The following is a 17,321-nucleotide window of genomic DNA, read 5'->3' as shown; positions in this document are numbered from 1 at the left end:
GCACCTATAAGAACAACAAAATAAAAACAACACATATGGCCAGGACCGTAACATGGTCTACTAGTAATGAAGCACGATGGTTGACAAACCAATAAAGTAGCAAAACAGCAATGAAAGAACAAAATTTGATGAAAATATAGAACAATTTCTATGAATAAATAGGCAGTAACACCAGCTTGTGCTGCCCGTAAACCCAAGCAAAGAAGCTTACAGCATGTGGTATTCCCAGGCGGTCTTCCTACCAAGTACTAACCAGGCCCGGCTCTATTTGGCTGCCGAGATCGGACGAGATCGGGCGCTTAGAGAGCGGTGTGGCCGTAAGCTGCATTTGACATCATCAACAGCTCTTAAAAACGCTGGAGAAGCAGAATGCATGACACTTGCTAAGAAGAAGATAAATGTGGCAAAGTACAAAGTACTATAATTGTACTGGTCTGTTACGCCCCTGTCTAGGGGGTCAGGGTGCAACATACAAAGATAAATTAGCATGTTCCCTCTCCGATCCCCAAACCAAAATCCAGGATCGAGATGTTCCAACAGAATGATATTTATTTTAAACGAAAGAAAGTATCAAACAAAACATGACACTACAACTCAGGGCGAACCAAGGCCAACATAATAAACAAAATAAGCCATTTCCCACAGAAAGTGCTAGCTAGCCTGATAGAAATAAACAAACCAAAAGACAGTCGCTAACCCTAACTCCCTAATGTGAAAACAGTCCAAAGAAAATGGCAGTTCACCCCTACAGATTTAATACTATTTACAAAATATACAATTTATAAACAAAACCACGGCATAAAACCTAACAATTCAAAAATGCTAAATAAGGTTTGGAAACCAAGAACAGCAAACAGGTGCTGCTGCCAGAAAGAGCCTCGCTAGCTGTTGGGAACCGTACTTTTAAAACTCCAGGAAGTGTAGGATGGACCAATCAGCTTCCTGTACTGCCCCCCAATCCGGCCAATCAGGCAGGGCACCTATAAGAACAACAAAATAAAAACAACACATATGGCCAGGACCGTAACATGGTCTACTAGTAATGAAGCACGATGGTTGACAAACCAATAAAGTAGCAAAACAGCAATGAAAGAACAAAATTTGATGAAAATATAGAACAATTTCTATGAATAAATAGGCAGTAACACCAGCTTGTGCTGCCCGTAAACCCAAGCAAAAAAGCTTACAGCACCTGGTATTCCCAGGCTGTCTTCCTACCATGTACTAACCAGGCCCGGCTCTATTTGGCTGCCGAGATCGGACGTGATCGGGCGCTTAGAGAGCGGTGTGGCCGTAAGCTGCATTTGACATCATCAACAGCTCTTAAAAACGCTGGAGAAGCAGAATGCATGACACTTGCTAAGAAGAAGATAAATGTTGCAAAGTACAAAGTACTATAACTGTACAGGTCTGTTACGCCCCTGTCTAGGGGGTCAGGGTGCAACATACAAAGATAAATTAGCATGTTCCCTCTCCGATCCCCAAACCAAAATCCAGGATCGAGATGTTCCAACAGAATGATATTTATTTTAAACGAAAGAAAGTGTCAAACAAAACATGACACTACAACTCAGGGCGAACCAAGGCCAACATAATAAACAAAATAAGCCATTTCCCACAGAAAGTGCTAGCTAGCCTGATAGAAATAAACAAACCAAAAGACAGTCGCTAACCAACTGTGCTGTTGACCTACAGGGTACCGGTGGAAATTGGACTACTGTTGGTCGAAGACGAAGAAGAAGAGGAGGAAGGTGTGTTCGTAGGCAAAGAGAGAAGAGGAAAGCTAAGAATGTAGGACTGACAGTAGGGACTTTGAATGTTGGTACTATGACAGGGAAGGCTAGGGAGTTGATCGACATGATGCAGAGAAGGAAGGTGGACATACTGTGTGTCCAGGAGACCAGGTGGAAAGGTAGCAAGGCTAGAAGCTTAGGAGCAGGGTTCAAGTTGTTTTACCATGGGTCAGATAGGAAGAGAAATGGAGTAGGAGTTATATTGAAAGAGGATTTTGTGAGGAATGTTCTAGAGGTGAAAAGAGTATCAGACAGGTTGATGAGTCTGAAGCTGGAAGTTGAAGGGGTGATGTTCAATGTTGTGAGTGGTTATGCCCCACAGGTAGGATGTGAGTTAGAAGAGAAGGAGAAATTCTGGAGTGAGTTAGATGAAGTGATGCAGAGCATCCCCAGAGGTGAGAGAGTTGTCATTGGTGCAGATTTCAATGGGCATGTAGGTGAAGGGAACAGAGGTGATGAGACTGTTATGGGCAGGTTTGGTGTTCAGGACAGGAACGCAGAAGGTCAGATGGTGGTTGACTTTGCAAAGAGGATGGAAATGGCTGTAGTAAACACTTTCTTTCAGAAGAGGCAGGAACATAGGGTGACGTACAAGAGCGGAGGGAGAAGCACTCAGGTAGACTACATCTTGTGTAGACGTTGTAATCTGAAAGAGATCAGTGACTGTAAAGCATTGGTAGGGGAGAGTGTAGCCAGACAACACAGGATGGTGGTGTGTAAAATGATGCTGGTGGTGAGGAAGATAAGGAGGACTAAGGCAGAGCAGCGGACAAAGTGGTGGAAGTTGAAAAAGGAAGAATGTCGTTTAGTTTTCAGGGAGGAGCTGAGACAGACTCTGGGTGGTTTGGAGGTGCTTCCAGATGACTGGACTACTACAGCTAATTTGATCAGGGAGACAGGTAGGAGGGTACTCGGTGTGTCATCTGGAAAGAGGAAAGCGGACAAGGAGACTTGGTGGTGGAACGAGGAAGTTCAGGAGTGTATACAGAGAAAGAGGTTAGCTAAGAAGAAGTGGGACACTGAGAGGACTGAAGAGAGTAGACAGGAGTACAGGGAGATACAGCGTAAGGTGAAGATAGAGGTGGCACAGGCCAAACAAAGAGCATATGAGGACTTGTATGCTAGGTTGGACACTAAAGAGGGAGAGGTGGATTTGTACAGGTTGGCCAGACAAAGAGATAGAGATGGAAAGGATGTGCAGCAGGTTAGGGTGATTAAAGATAAGGATGGAAATGTATTGACAGGTGCCAGGAGTGTGATGGGAAGATGGAAGGAGTACTTTGAAGAGTTGATGAACGAGGAAAATGAAAGGGAACGAAGAGTAGAAGAGGTGACTGTTGTGGAGCAGGAAGTAGCAAAGATTAGTAAGAGTGAAGTGAGGAGGACATTGAAGAGGATGAAGAGTGGAAAGGCAGTTGGTCCTGATGACATACCTGTGGAGGTATGGAAGTGTCTAGGAGAGGCGGCAGTAGAGTTTTTGACTAGTTTGTTTAACAAGATCTTGGAGAGTGAGAGGATGCCAGAGGACTGGAGGAAAAGTGTACTGGTACCAATTTTTAAGAACAAGGGAGATGTGCAGAGCTGTGGCAACTACAGAGGAATAAAGCTGATGAGTCACACAATGAAGTTGTGGGAAAGAGTAGTGGAAGCTCGGCTAAGGGCAGAGGTGAGTATTTGTGAGCAGCAATATGATTTCATGCCTAGAAAGAGTACAACAGATGCAGTATTTGCTTTGAGGACGCTGATGGAGAAGTACAGAGAGGGTCATAGGGAGTTGCATTGTGTCTGCGTAGATTTAGAGAAAGCGTATGACAGGGTGCCGAGAGAGGAGCTGTGGTATTGTATGAGGACGTCTGGAGTGTCAGAGGTATGTTAGAGTGGTGCAGGACATGTATGAGAGCTGTAAGACAGTGGTGAGGTGCTGTAGGTGTGACAGAGGAGTTCAAGGTGGAGGTGGGTCTGCATCAAGGATCGGCTTTGAGCCCCTTCTTGTTTGCTCTGGTGATGGACAGACTGACAGATGAGATTAGACAAGAATCTCCCTGGACTATGATGTTTGCAGATGACATTGTTATTTGTAGTGAGAGCAGGGAGCAGGTGGAGGAAAATCTAGAGTGGTGGAGGTCTGCTCTGGAAAAATGAGGAATGAAGCTTAGCCGCAGCAAGACAGAATACATGTGTGTGAATGAGAGGGACCCAGGTGGAACGGTGAGGTTACAGGGAGCAGAGGTGAAGAAGGTGCAGGACTTTAAGTATTTAGGGTCAACGGTTCAGAGCAACGGTGAGTGTGGAAAAGAGGTGAAGAGGCGAGTGCAGGCAGGTTGGAACGGGTGGAGAAAAGTGTCAGGTGTGTTGTGTGATAAAAGAGTCTCAGCGAGAATGAAAGGAAAGGTGTTCAAGACGGTGGTGAGACCAGCAATGTTGTTCGGCTTAGAGACAGTGGCACTGAAGAAAAGACAGGAGGCAGAGCTGGAGGTAGCAGAGCTTAAGATGTTGAGGTTCTCTTTGGGAGTGACGAGGATGGACAGGATCAGGAGTGAGTACATCAGAGGGACAGCTCATGTTAGATGTTTTGGAGATAAAGTCAGAGAGGCCAGATTGAGGTGGTTTGGACATGTTCAGAGGAGAAACTGTGAATATATCGGTAGAAGGATGCTGAGGTTGGAGCTGCCAGGCAGGAGGTCTAGAGGAAGACCAAAGAGGAGATTTATGGATGTAGTGAGGGAGGACATGAAGTTAGTTGGTGTGAGAGAAGAGGATGTAGAGGACAGAGTTAGATGGAGGCACATGATTCGCTGTGGCGACCCCTGAAAGGGAGCAGCCGAAAGGAAAAGAAGAAGAAGGCCGAATCAACAAATATGCTTGTTTCTGCCAAATGCAGCAAAATACTGAAAGGAAAGTGGGTTTACCTTCATATTTGACCCAGAACAACTCAGTTCAGCATAGAAATATCATTGCAACAGCTTTTATTTAGCCAGAAATCAAGAGTGGAAGTTTTTATGCGCTTAAAAGCATTTTCAGGCCGAATGAGCTGATTTCTGCCAATTGCAGCAAAATACTGAAAGGAAAGTGGGTTTGCTTTCATATTTGACCTAGAACAACTCAGTTCATCATGGAAATATCATCGCAACATCTTTTATGTAGCCAGATAATCAAGAGTGTAAGTTTTTATGCGCTTAAAAGCATTTTCAGGCCGAATGAGCTGATTTCTGCCAATTGCAGGAAAATACTGAAAGGAAAGTGGGTTTGCCTTCATTTTTGACCCAGAAAAACTCAGTTCAGCATGGAAATATCATTGCTACAGCTTTTATTTAGCCAGAAATCAAGAGTGGAAGTTTTTATGCGCTTAAAAGCATTTTCAGGCCGAATTAGCAAATATGCTTGTTTCTGCCAAATGCAGCAAAATACTGAAAGGAAAGTGGGTTTGCTTTCATATTTGACCTAGAACAACTCAGTTCATCATGGAAATATCATCGCAACATCTTTTATGTAGCCAGAAATCAAGAGTGTAAGTTTTTATGCGCTTAAAAGCATTTTCAGGCCGAATGAGCAAATATGCTTGTTTCTGCCAAATGCAGCAAAATACTGAAAGGAAAGTGGGTTTGCCTTCATATTTGACCCAGAACAACTCAGTTCAGCATCGCAATATCATAGCAACAGCTTTTATTTAGCCAGAAATCAAGAGTGTACGTTTTTATGCGCTTAAAAGCATTTTCAGGCCAAATGAGCAAATATGCCTGTTTCTGCCAAATGCAGCAAAATACTGAAAGGAAAGTGGGTTTGCCTTTATTTTTGACCCAGAACAACTCAGTTCAGCATGGAAATATCATGCAACAGCTTTTATTTATTCAGAAATTAAGAGTGTAAGTTTTTATGTGCTTAAAAGCATTTTCAGGCCGAATAAGCTTGTTTCTGCCAAATGCAGCAAAATACTGAAAGGAAAGTGGGTTTACCTTCATATTTGAGCCAGAACAACTCAGTTCAGCATGGAAATATCATTGCAAAAGCTTTTATTTATTCAGAAATCAAGAGTGTACGTTTTTATGCGCTTAAAAGCATTTTCAGGCCGAATGAGCAAATATGCTTGTTTCTGCCAAATGCAGCAAAATACTGAAAGGAAAGTGGGTTTGCCTTCATATTTGACCCAGAACAACTCAGTTCAGCATCGCAATATCATAGCAACAGCTTTTATTTAGCCAGAAATCAAGAGTGTACGTTTTTATGCGCTTAAAAGCATTGTCAGGCCGAATGAGCTGATTTCTGCCAATTGCAGCAAAATACTGAAAGGAAAGTGGGTTTGCCTTTATTTTTGACCCAGAACAACTCAGTTCAGCATGGAAATATCATGCAACAGCTTTTATTTATTCAGAAATTAAGAGTGTAAGTTTTTATGTGCTTAAAAGCATTTTCAGGCCGAATGAGCTTGTTTCTGCCAAATGCAGCAAAATACTGAAAGGAAAGTGGGTTTGCCTTCATATTTGACCCAGAACAACTCAGTTCAGCATGGAAATATCATCGCAACATCTTTTATGTAGCCAGAAATCAAGAGTGTAAGTTTTTATGTGCTTAAAAGCATTTTCAGGCCGAATGAGCAAATATGCTTGTTTCTGCCAAATGCAGCAAAATACTGAAAGGAAAGTGGGTTTGCCTTCATATTTGACCCAGAACAACTCAGTTCAGCATGGAAATATCATTGCTACAGCTTTTATTTAGCCAGAAATCAAAAGTGTAAGTTTTTATGTGCTTAAAAGCATCTTCAGGCCGAATGAGCTGATTTCTGCCAATTGCAGCAAAACACTCAAAGGAAAGTGGGTTTGCCTTCATATTTGAGCCAGAACAACTCAGTTCAGCATGGAAATATCATTGCAACAGCTTTTATTTAGCCAGAAATCAAGAGTGTAAGTTTTTATGCACTTAAAAGCATTTTCAGGCCGAATGAGCAAATATGCCTGTTTCTGCCAAATGCAGCAAAATACTGAAAGGAAAGTGGGTTCGCCTTCATATTTGACCGCGAACAACTCAGTTCAGCATGGAAATATCATTGCAACAGGTTTTATTTAGCCAGAAATCAAGAGTGTAAGATTTTATGCGCTTAAAAGCATTTTCAGGCCTAATGAGCAAATATGCTTGTTTCTGCCAAATGTAGCAAATTACTGAAAGGAAAGTGGGTTTGCCTTTATTTTTGACCCAGAACAACTCAGTTCAGCATGGAAATATCATGCAACAGCTTTTATTTATTCAGAAATTAAGAGTGTAAGTTTTTATGCGCTTAAGAGCATTTTCAGGCCGAATGAGCTTGTTTCTGCCAAATGCAGCAAAATACTGAAAGGAAAGTGGGTTTGCCTTCATATTTGACCCAGAACAACTCAGTTCAGCATGGAAATATCATCGCAACATCTTTTATGTAGCCAGAAATCAAGAGTGTAAGTTTTTATGTGCTTAAAAGCATTTTCAGGCCGAATGAGCAAATATGCTTGTTTCTGCCAAATGCAGCAAAATACTGAAAGGAAAGTGGGTTTGCCTTCATATTTGACCCAGAACAACTCAGTTCAGCATGGAAATATCATTGCAACAGCTTTTATTTAGCCAGAAATCAAGAGTGTAAGTTTTTATGCGCTTAAAAGCATTTTCAGGCCGAATGAGCTGATTTCTGCCAATTGCAGCAAAATACTGAAAGGAAAGTGGGTTTGCCTTCATATTTGACCCAGAACAACTCAGTTCAGCATGGAAATATCATTGCAACAGCTTTTATTTAGCCAGAAATCAAGAGTGTAAGTTTTTATGCGCTTAAAAGCATTTTCAGGCCGAATGAGCTGATTTCTGCCAATTGCAGCAAAATACTGAAAGGAAAGTGGGTTTACCTTCATATTTGACCCAGAACAACTCAGTTCAGCATCGCAATATCATAACAACAGCTTTTACTTAGCCAGAAATCAAGAGTGTAAGTTTTTATGCGCTTAAAATAATTTTCTGGCCGAATGAGCAAATATGATTGTTTCTGCCAAATGCAGCAAAATACTCAAAGGAAAGTGGGTTTGCCTTCATATTTGACCCAGAACAACTCAGTTCAGCATGGAAATATCATTGCTACAGCTTTTATTTAGCCAGAAATCAAGAGTGTAAGTTTTTATGCGCTTAAAAGCAAATTCAGGCCTAATTAGCAAATATGCTTGTTTCTGCCAAATGCAGCAAAATACTGAAAGGAAAGTGGGTTTGCCTTTATTTTTGACCCAGAACAACTCAGTTCAGCATGGAAATATCATTGCTACAGCTTTTATTTAGCCAGAAATCAAAAGTGTAAGTTTTTATGTGCTTAAAAGCATTTTCAGGCCGAATGAGCTGATTTCTGCCAATTGCAGCAAAACACTGAAAGGAAAGTGGGTTTGCCTTCATATTTGACCCAGAACAACTCAGTTCATCATGGAAATATCATTGCAACAGCTTTTATTTAGCCAGAAATCAAGAGTGTACGTTTTTATGCGCTTAAAAGCATTTTCAGGCCGAATGAGCTGATTTCTGCCAATTGCAGCAAAATGTCAGGATCTTGTTGCACTTCCTGTCCCTGGACTTTTATTTTGTGGCCCCTTCTCCTTACTTCCTGTCCTTGGTTCTTTTCCCCAGCTTTGCCCTCGTTGTCCCTCATTGTTTGCACCTGTTCCACCCTCTATTTAAATTCAGTCTTCCCTTCACTCCCCTGCCAGATCCTCGTCATTGTTAATGTGGTCTCTGCTATTGTGGTCACTGTCTTCATCGCGGGCATCATTGTTGTCATTAATACCCTCACCAACTCCACAGTAGACTCTGGACTTTTGGTAAAGCCTGAAACTTACGTTCCTCGAACTCTTGGGAAATCTGGACTCCTCCATCTTGGACTTTGGTATCCTGGACTCTGTTTCCTGTGTGGTTTTGGTCTGAGGTTTTGCCTTTTGTTTAATTCAGTATTTTGGTCTAGTCCATAGTTTTTCTCCGCTTGTTTTATCCGGGTTTCTTTCATGTTTAGGTTTGCCGGTGCCTTATGTTGAGTTTGTTTGTGACTGCCTGCCTTTAGTCCTTGTATTAATGTGCTCTTGTGGTTTAACGTTTATCTGTGCCTGATTTACCCAGTAGCCTCTGTTAGTTCTTTCTTCTTCTTTCTCTAACTTGTCCCCTGAGCCCGAGCTGTGTTTATTTCTGGTAATTCGGTTCCCCTCTTGTTTTCAAGTTAACTCCTTTCGTGTGCTGGTCCTGTTCATCTTTTACATCTCTTTCAATAAAAGCCCCTTATTTTGCAAACCCTCGCTCTGTCTCTTCTCTTGGGTCCATCCCTTAACCTAAACGTGACACAAAATACTGAAAGGAAAGTGGGTTTGCCTTCATATTTGACCCAGAACAACTCAGTTCAGCATGGAAATATCATTGCTACAGCTTTTTTTTAGCCAGAAATCAAGAGTGGAAGTTGTTATGCGCTTAAAAGCATTTTCAGGCCGAATGAGCTGATTTCTGCCAATTGCAGCAAAATACTGAAAGGAAAGTGGGTTTGCCTTCATAATTGACCCAGAACAACTCAGTTCATCATGGAAATATCATTGCTACAGCTTTTATTTAGCCAGAAATCAAGAGTGTAAGTTTTTATGCGCTTAAAACCATTTTCAAGCCGAATGAGCACATATGATTGTTTCTGCTAAATGCAGCAAAATACTGAAAGGAAAGTGGGTTTGCCTTCATATTTGAGCCAGAACAACTCAGTTCAGCATGGAAATATCATTGCAACAGCTGGAGAAGTGGAAAGCATGACACTCGCTAAGAAGAAGATAAATGTGGCAAAGTACTAAAACGGTACTGGTCTAGTAGTAAAGAAGCACGATGGTTGACAAACCAATAAAGTAGCAAAACAGCAATGAAAGAACAAAATTGGATGAAAATATAGAACAATTTCTATGAATAAATAGGCAGTAGCACCAGCTTGTGCTGCCTGTAAACCCAAGCAAAAAAGCTTACAGCACCTGGAATTCCCAGGCGGTCTTCCTACCAAGTACTAACCAGGCCCGGCTCTATTTGGCTGCCGTGATCGGGCGCTTAGAGAGCGGTGTGGCCGTAAGCTGCATTTGACATCATCAACAGCTCTTAAAAACGCTGGAGAAGCAGAATGCATGACACTTGCTAAGAAGAAAATAAATGTGGCAAAGTACTATAACTGTACTGGTCTGTTACGCCCCTGTCTAGGGGGTCAGGGTGCAACATACAAAGATAAATTAGCATGTTCCCTCTCCGATCCCCAAACCAAAATCCAGGATCGAGATGTTCCAACAGACTGATATTTATTTTAAACGAAAGAAAGTGTCAAACAAAACATGACACTACAACTCAGGGCGAACCAAGGCCAACATAATAAACAAAATAATCCATTTCCCACAGAAAGTGCTAGCTAGCCTGATAGAAATAAACAAACCAAAAGACAGTCACTAACCCTAACTCCCTAATGTGAAAACAGTCCAAAGAAAAAGGCAGTTCACCCCTACAGATTTAATACTATTGACAAAATATACAATTTATAAACAAAACCACAGCACAAAACCTAACCATTCAAAAATGCTAAATAAGGTTTGGAAACCAAGAACAGCAAACAGGTGCTGTTGCCAGAAAGAGCCTCGCTAGCTGTTGGGAACCGTACTTTTAAAACTCCAGGAAGTGTAGGATGCACCAATCAGCTTCCTGCACTGCCCCCCAATCTGGCCAATCAGGCAGGGCACCTATAAGAACAACTAAATAAAAACAACACATATGGCCAGGACTGTAACATGGTCTACTAGTAATGAAGCACGATGATTGACAAACCAATAAAGTAGCAAAACAGCAATGAAAAAACAAAATTTGATGAAAATATAGAACAATTTCTATGAATAAATAGGCAGTAACACCAGCTTGTGCTGCCCGTAAACCCAAGCAAAAAAGCTTACAGCACCTGGTATTCCCAGGCGGTTTTCCTACCAAGTACTAACAAGGCCCGGCCCTATTTTCTGCCGAGATCGGCCGAGATCGGGCGCTTCTTCTTTTTTTTTTTTTTTATCTTTTTATTATCAAAAATACACTTTACAAAAAGAAATTAGGTATATACAGAGATAAGTAAACAAAACATTACATCCATAGGCCTTTCAACTAAATTAAACAACTTAAAGCAAGATCTATTTCTCTAATGTAAATACATATATTTATAAATATAGGGGGATAACCATAACCACACATTGTAAACCTGTCATATATCTATCTATCTATATATATCTATATATATATAGATCTATATATCTATATATATATATAGATATATATATATACACCCATACTTTTACACACATATACCTCTCTATATACATCCATATCTATATATATACATATATACATACAAACATATATACAAACACACACACACATACATTATACACATATACATTCATATACACATACACATACCCATATATATATATATTTATATATATATAAATATATATACACACACACATACATACATACATACATACATACATACATACATACATACATACATACACATACCCATATATATATATATTTATATATATATAAATATATATACACACACACATACATACATACAAATACATATACAATAATAGGTCAATAAAATTCACCCAAAATCAAAGTGCAATCTACCCTCCCCATCTAACACACATAAATCATTTTTTACCCCCCATTTAATGAGAAACCCCTCATTATCAACCGAAAACAGAATACTCAAATAATGTGACACCATATTTTGAAAAATCAACACCCTCTTCATCTTTTTCCCTTCATACAATGCATAATTCCTGGCTATATACACAACATGACGAGCTACACTCAACAAGAAATTCACTAACCCCACATTTATTTTTGTATGTCCCTTGTCTAACCCAAAACACCACACCCAATCCCATGCCTCACCTTCCAAACCAGTCACCTTACACTTATTTCTTAATAAACTTTTTACCCAATTCCTGAATTTTTGTGTGACCGCACAGCACAACAACAAGTGATTAAAATCCTCATCCTCCATCCCGCAGACCGCACATGTTCTCACATATGTGTGCTTACTGATCTGGTGTAGGACGACAGAGACAAGCACTCTCCTGTGACGCAGTCTGAAATTTGTATTAGCTATCGCAGGGGGGAGCCATTTATCATGCATATTAGTCCAGATTGTAGAAGTGGGTCGGGTAGGGAACACATGCGACCATGAGGAGTTTGCTGTGGGCTGTTTGAATATCTTGTCAGTTAGAACCTTGTACCAAAATTTTGACTGTAAATCTTTGAAATCCCTATTTTTGAGATCACAGGAGAGTGAAAAATCAATTCTGCCATCCCCCACCAGCTCACCATCTGCTTCCTGCAACTTCTCCCTCCATTCCAGTGGCATTCTCTGACAGATATCTGTACAGAAATGTAACACCTTGGCCCATCTGATGTTCACACCTGTCCTTCTTACTTTTTTAAGGACTTCCAGAGGGTTTAAGGCCCCTGTCTGGTCCAGAACATCCCCAATTTGGTGAAACACCCCATTTAAGGCCCCCCGGCTAACCAGGAATCTCTCCCGGCCACCGAGACGCGGGTTACCAAAGATTGGTTGCTTAAGTACATCTACTTTCGAAATCAATTTGCACTCTAGATGTGGCAAGACCTGAACCCACGCCTCAGCGGCCTCCTGGAAAAGTGGGTCTGCATCTGCCACAGGCCGTGCCAGCGCACTGCTGCATAAATTGTACTCCCCACACGCACCCCTCCTCCTTATCTCTGCGTCCAAGTAGTCCTTCCAAATATAATCTGTCTTATCATATAGCCATTTTTTAAAAAGTTTCAGTCTTAAAGATATTAATTTGGTTTTCAAATCACAGAGATTCAAACCCCCTTTTGCGTATGGCCCAACTAGTGTCTTGTGAGCAATAGTGAAGGCCTTGCCTTTCCACAAGAAACCGCTGATAGCGCTGCACAGCCCGGACAGTACATCGCCCGGCAGGTGACAGACCTGCATGGCATAGACCAGCCCCGGCACTATTATGGAGTTTATAATGACCACTCTTCCCTTCAGCCCAAGACCTCTCATCTTCCACAGCCCAAGCCTGGACCTACACCACGCGAGCCTCTCCTCCCAGGTTTTGCGGACGCTGACCAGCGGCTGAGGACAAATATATATCCCAAGTAGCTTGACCTCAGTCTCACCCCTTTTAAAATTCAGACCCACATCCCCTAGAGCAGACCCGGGCCCACAAATAAGGCTGGATTTCTCCCTATTAACTCGCGCTCCCGCCACCTGCTCATATGCTTCAAGGTGCTTTAGCACCTGTTGTAAACTCTCACCATCCTTAACCATAATACTTATATCATCCGCATACTGAGCTATTTTGAACTCATTACCTTTGGGAGATGTTATCCCCTTGATAAGCGGATCGGTTATAATGGATTGTGCAAGAGGCTCTGCTACAATTGCATATAGCATAGCAGACAGCGGACATCCCTGCCTTACTGATCTCTCTAGGGGGAAAGGATCTGTTAAGAGGCCGTTACATTTCACGACACTAGTAGCCCGGCTGTACAACAACTTCACCCATTCTCGAAAAATTGGGCCGAACCCAAAAACCCCCAGACATCCAAAGAGAAACTCATGACTGACCCTGTCAAATGCCTTCTCCAAGTCAACACTGAGGTATATGCCCCCTGTCATCATTAGATTTTCAAAAGACAACTTTGTTGACAGGATGCAGTCAGCAATATCCCTCCCAGGAATACTGTAAGTCTGGGTAGGCCCAATTATCGAGCCGATCACTCCTTTGAGCCTAAAACCCAGTACCTTAGTCAGGATCTTATAGTCAGTGTTGAGCAGGCTAATTGGTCTATAGTTTGCTAGGTCAGATTTTTCCCCTTTATTTTTATACACTAGAGTGATCACTCCCCTCATGAAGGACTCTGCGCACCTGCCCTCCTCCTGTATGGCCAAAAACAGTCTGCAGAGGACAGGGGCAAGCAGGTAACTGAAATGCTGATAGAATTCAGCTTAGAGACCGTCCGAACCTGGGCTCCTTGATGTATTCAGGGCTAAGATTGCCTCTTTCACTTCTTCCAGCTGGATGTTTTCATCACACAAAGCCGCATCCTCGTGACTGAGGGAGCAGCTAATTTTCCCAAGTACTTGATTTAACTTTATCTGTGATATCTTTTGCCTACTAAACAAATTGGAATAGAAATCTTGCACGGTTTGTAAAATATCCACTGAATCAGTATGTGTGTTACCCTCCGAGTCCTTTATTTCAGAAATATATGTTTTGGTCTGTTTCCTCTTTTCCAAACCCAGAAAAAATGCAGTACAGCGCTCACCTTTCAACATATGCTGCGCTTTGCTGCGGATCATTGCACCCCCGCATTTTCTCTCATCCAGCTGTCTCAACTGCTCCCTCAGCACAAGATACGTCTCCAACGGATGTCCACACCCAGCCTCAACCAACTCAAGCTCCTTTTTCAGGCGGTCCCTCTGCTCATCCTCCTCTCTTTTCTCTCTTTGTCTTTTCTCTCTGCTCAATGCGATGCAGCGCTTCTTGATTTTTAACTTAGTGCGCTCCCACCACTCAATGATGTCAACCACAAACTCACTTTGATCACATAGAGCAGAGAGAAAAGACTCCATTTTTGCTCTAAAAAATCCATCCTCTAAGAGGCTTGAATTAAAGCACCACAAGCCCCCATTCCTCTGCACCCTGCCCTCCCCTAGAGCCACTCTCAGAGAGGCATGATCACTCCAAGTGCAAAACTCATATTTACAGTTATTTAAAACCGTAACCAAACCTGACGCTAGCAAGCACAAATCTATTCTAGATTGTTTCAGCCTGCCCAACACCACTTGCCTGCGCGAATACGCACGGGTACCGGGGTTCAGTACTCTCCATGCATCCATCAAGTCACACTCTTCCATCCATTCAAACACAGCCGACCTACTAGTGTCATTCTTAAATTTATTGTTGACACCCACATCTATCCTAGCCAGTGTCAAATTCCAGTCCCCTATCACCACCGAGCGATCATCTGTCCATCTTTTACAGCGCCTGAAAAAAACCCTCCTCTCTCCTTCCCTATTTGGCCCATATAAATTCACAATTCTATATCTCTGACTCTGTTCAATTACATCAATCACCAGTAGCCTTCCCTGATCATCCTTAGAAATTTGCAGGACACTCTCAAACAATCCAGGCTTTACAAAGATTGCTACCCCTGCAGTTTTGTCTGGGGAGAGAGAATAAAAAAGATCCCCTCTCCAAAAGCACTTTATGCTTTTTATTGTCTCAGAGGTCCACCTGCATTCCTGGACGCACAGGATGTCACACAGCATTTTCCCGCAAAGCTGTTCAATTTTCTCAAAGTTTTTAAGACCATTCAAATTTTGAGAGAGAAGCAGCATTCCCAGAAAAAAAACTAAAATCGGCCCTGTCATTTTTTGGCATATTTCTTACCTTTATTTCTATACCCTCCCTCAGTTCCACTTGGCTTACCCTGCTGTGCCCTCTTCCTGACCCGTTTTACCCATTGGACATCCATCTCTAAATCTGAGTCCACGCTACTAGCCTGGGGAGCCAGCAGGGCTACATCAGAAGTGGGTATTCGAGTGGTGGACTCTATTTCATTTTGAGAGTGAGGCTCATTCGGCTCAGGCCGTGGTGAGCCTAGCCAGCCCCCTTCAGGGCGACTCGCCGCATCCCCGCTCCAGTCCGCTAGCACATGATCCATACTGGATCCTAGCTCATCGACCCCCTCATTTCTTATGCCCTCTTGCACCAACAAGTCAGCACTCTGTGACACCACCTCATCTCCAAGCTCATTCCCACTCTCTGTCTTGCTACCCAGGGCTGGCTCCTCTGCAGGCCTGACATTACTCCACTCATCATCAGAGATGGAGTCCCGGTCTACCTCCCCTTCCCCTTCACCTGCATTATGGCAATTACATTGCTCCGCTGGGGCATGGCACGCAACACACCTGTGCACCCAGGCATCACACTCACGTGCATAATGACCCTGTTTATTGCATTTAAAGCATGTGAAATCTGGGCAATCTCTAACTATATGCCCAGGCTGTAAACACATCCTACACACTTTAACTTGATTATTATGAATAACTCTGAAGTATTCTGGCCCTGTGGCCGTCATAAATTTCGAGGAATATGGTAATGACTGCACAGTTTCATTAAATTTAACTTTTACATATCTTGTTCCGTCCGCCACGTCAGTCCCAGGCCACAACCGTCTTTTAATAGGAGAGATTGCTCTCACTCCCCACACATCCAGTTTTTCTAAAATGTCCTCATCCGCAATATAGGCAGGCAAATTCAAAAATGACACCACCAATTCATCGATAACTAAAGTTTTCACCATCACCACTGCTCTACCCACTTTAAATCCATCTAAAAGTCTTTTCTTTCCAGCTTCGCTCTTGACCGTCACCTCATATTTATTCGGCCCCGTCTCACGCAATGCAACGATGCCTCCACACACATCACGCATTGCTCTCAGCAGTTCCATTGTCTTAACTTTCTCTTCTCCCACCACCTCAGCCAATACAGTCAAGTCCCTATCATACCGCATTTCTTTCCGTGTCTCTGTCGCTCCACCCGGCTCCGATCGCGTGCTTACCCGTTCTCCCTGTTGTCTCTCATCTGCCGCCAAACAGTCATTCTCCATTCTCCGTCCAGGCCGCTCCTTTGCAATCTCCATTCTTTTCTCAATCTGCTTGACACCCTTATTCAGCGACTTCCTCGTCTCCTCCGCCAGCTCCAGCTCATTCCCTCTCCATGCGCTTTCCCCATAGACGCCAATTTTCTCCGTATCCATTCTTCTCCTTCCACTCTTTCCAGCCACTGTTAAACAGGCTTCTTCTTCTCGCATGCCTCTGCCGTTCTCCATTATGAGCAGTCTATCAGAAATCGCGCGAAAAAGAAAACCCAAAAAAGTTCAAAAACTAGAAAAACCACAAAAAATAAAGGCGCCCCCGAACGGAGAAACTCCGCCGGGGGGTTTCATAAAAATAATGAATACAAACTCAAACGCACTACACTGGATAGGCAAAACACTAATACGAAAACGAAAAATGCACGTCAAACGCGAAGCAGCTCACATACGTGTCCCTTCCTGAAAGCACACTGACTCAGAAAGACCATACCCCTGTCCTCCTCCAATCGGGCGCTTAGAGAGCGGTGTGGCCGTAAGCTGCATTTGACATCATCAACAGCTCTTAAAAACGCTGGAGAAGCAGAATGCATGACACTTGCTAAGAAGAAGATAAATGTGGCAAAGTACAAAGTACTATAACTGTACTGGTCTGTTACGCCCCTGTCTAGGGGTTCAGGGTGCAACATACAAAGATAAATTAGTATGTTCCCTCTCTGATCCCCAAACCAAAATCCAGGATCGAGATGTTCCAACAGAATGATATTTATTTTAAACGAAAGAAAGTGTCAAACAAAAAATGACACAACTCAGGGCGAACCAAGGCCAACATAA

At 42.5% G+C, this 17,321-nt stretch overlaps 3 pseudogenes; all 3 read right to left on the bottom strand.

The window, feature by feature from the left end:
- Nucleotides 1-204: 204 nt before the first annotated feature.
- Nucleotides 205-323, bottom strand: LOC137112656 (5S ribosomal RNA; annotated as a pseudogene).
- Nucleotides 324-1,180: 857 nt separating this feature from the next.
- On the bottom strand, nucleotides 1,181-1,299 carry LOC137112669 (5S ribosomal RNA; annotated as a pseudogene).
- An 8,464-nt stretch (nucleotides 1,300-9,763) lies between these two features.
- Nucleotides 9,764-9,872, bottom strand: LOC137112732 (5S ribosomal RNA; annotated as a pseudogene).
- Between the last annotated feature and the right edge of the window lie 7,449 nt (nucleotides 9,873-17,321).

This window comes from Channa argus, unplaced genomic scaffold, assembly GCF_033026475.1.
Source record: "Channa argus isolate prfri unplaced genomic scaffold, Channa argus male v1.0 Contig014, whole genome shotgun sequence".
Lineage (NCBI taxonomy): Eukaryota > Metazoa > Chordata > Actinopteri > Anabantiformes > Channidae > Channa > Channa argus.
Note: the sequence above shows the minus strand (reverse complement) of the source record. Positions and strands in the feature narration are given on the sequence as shown.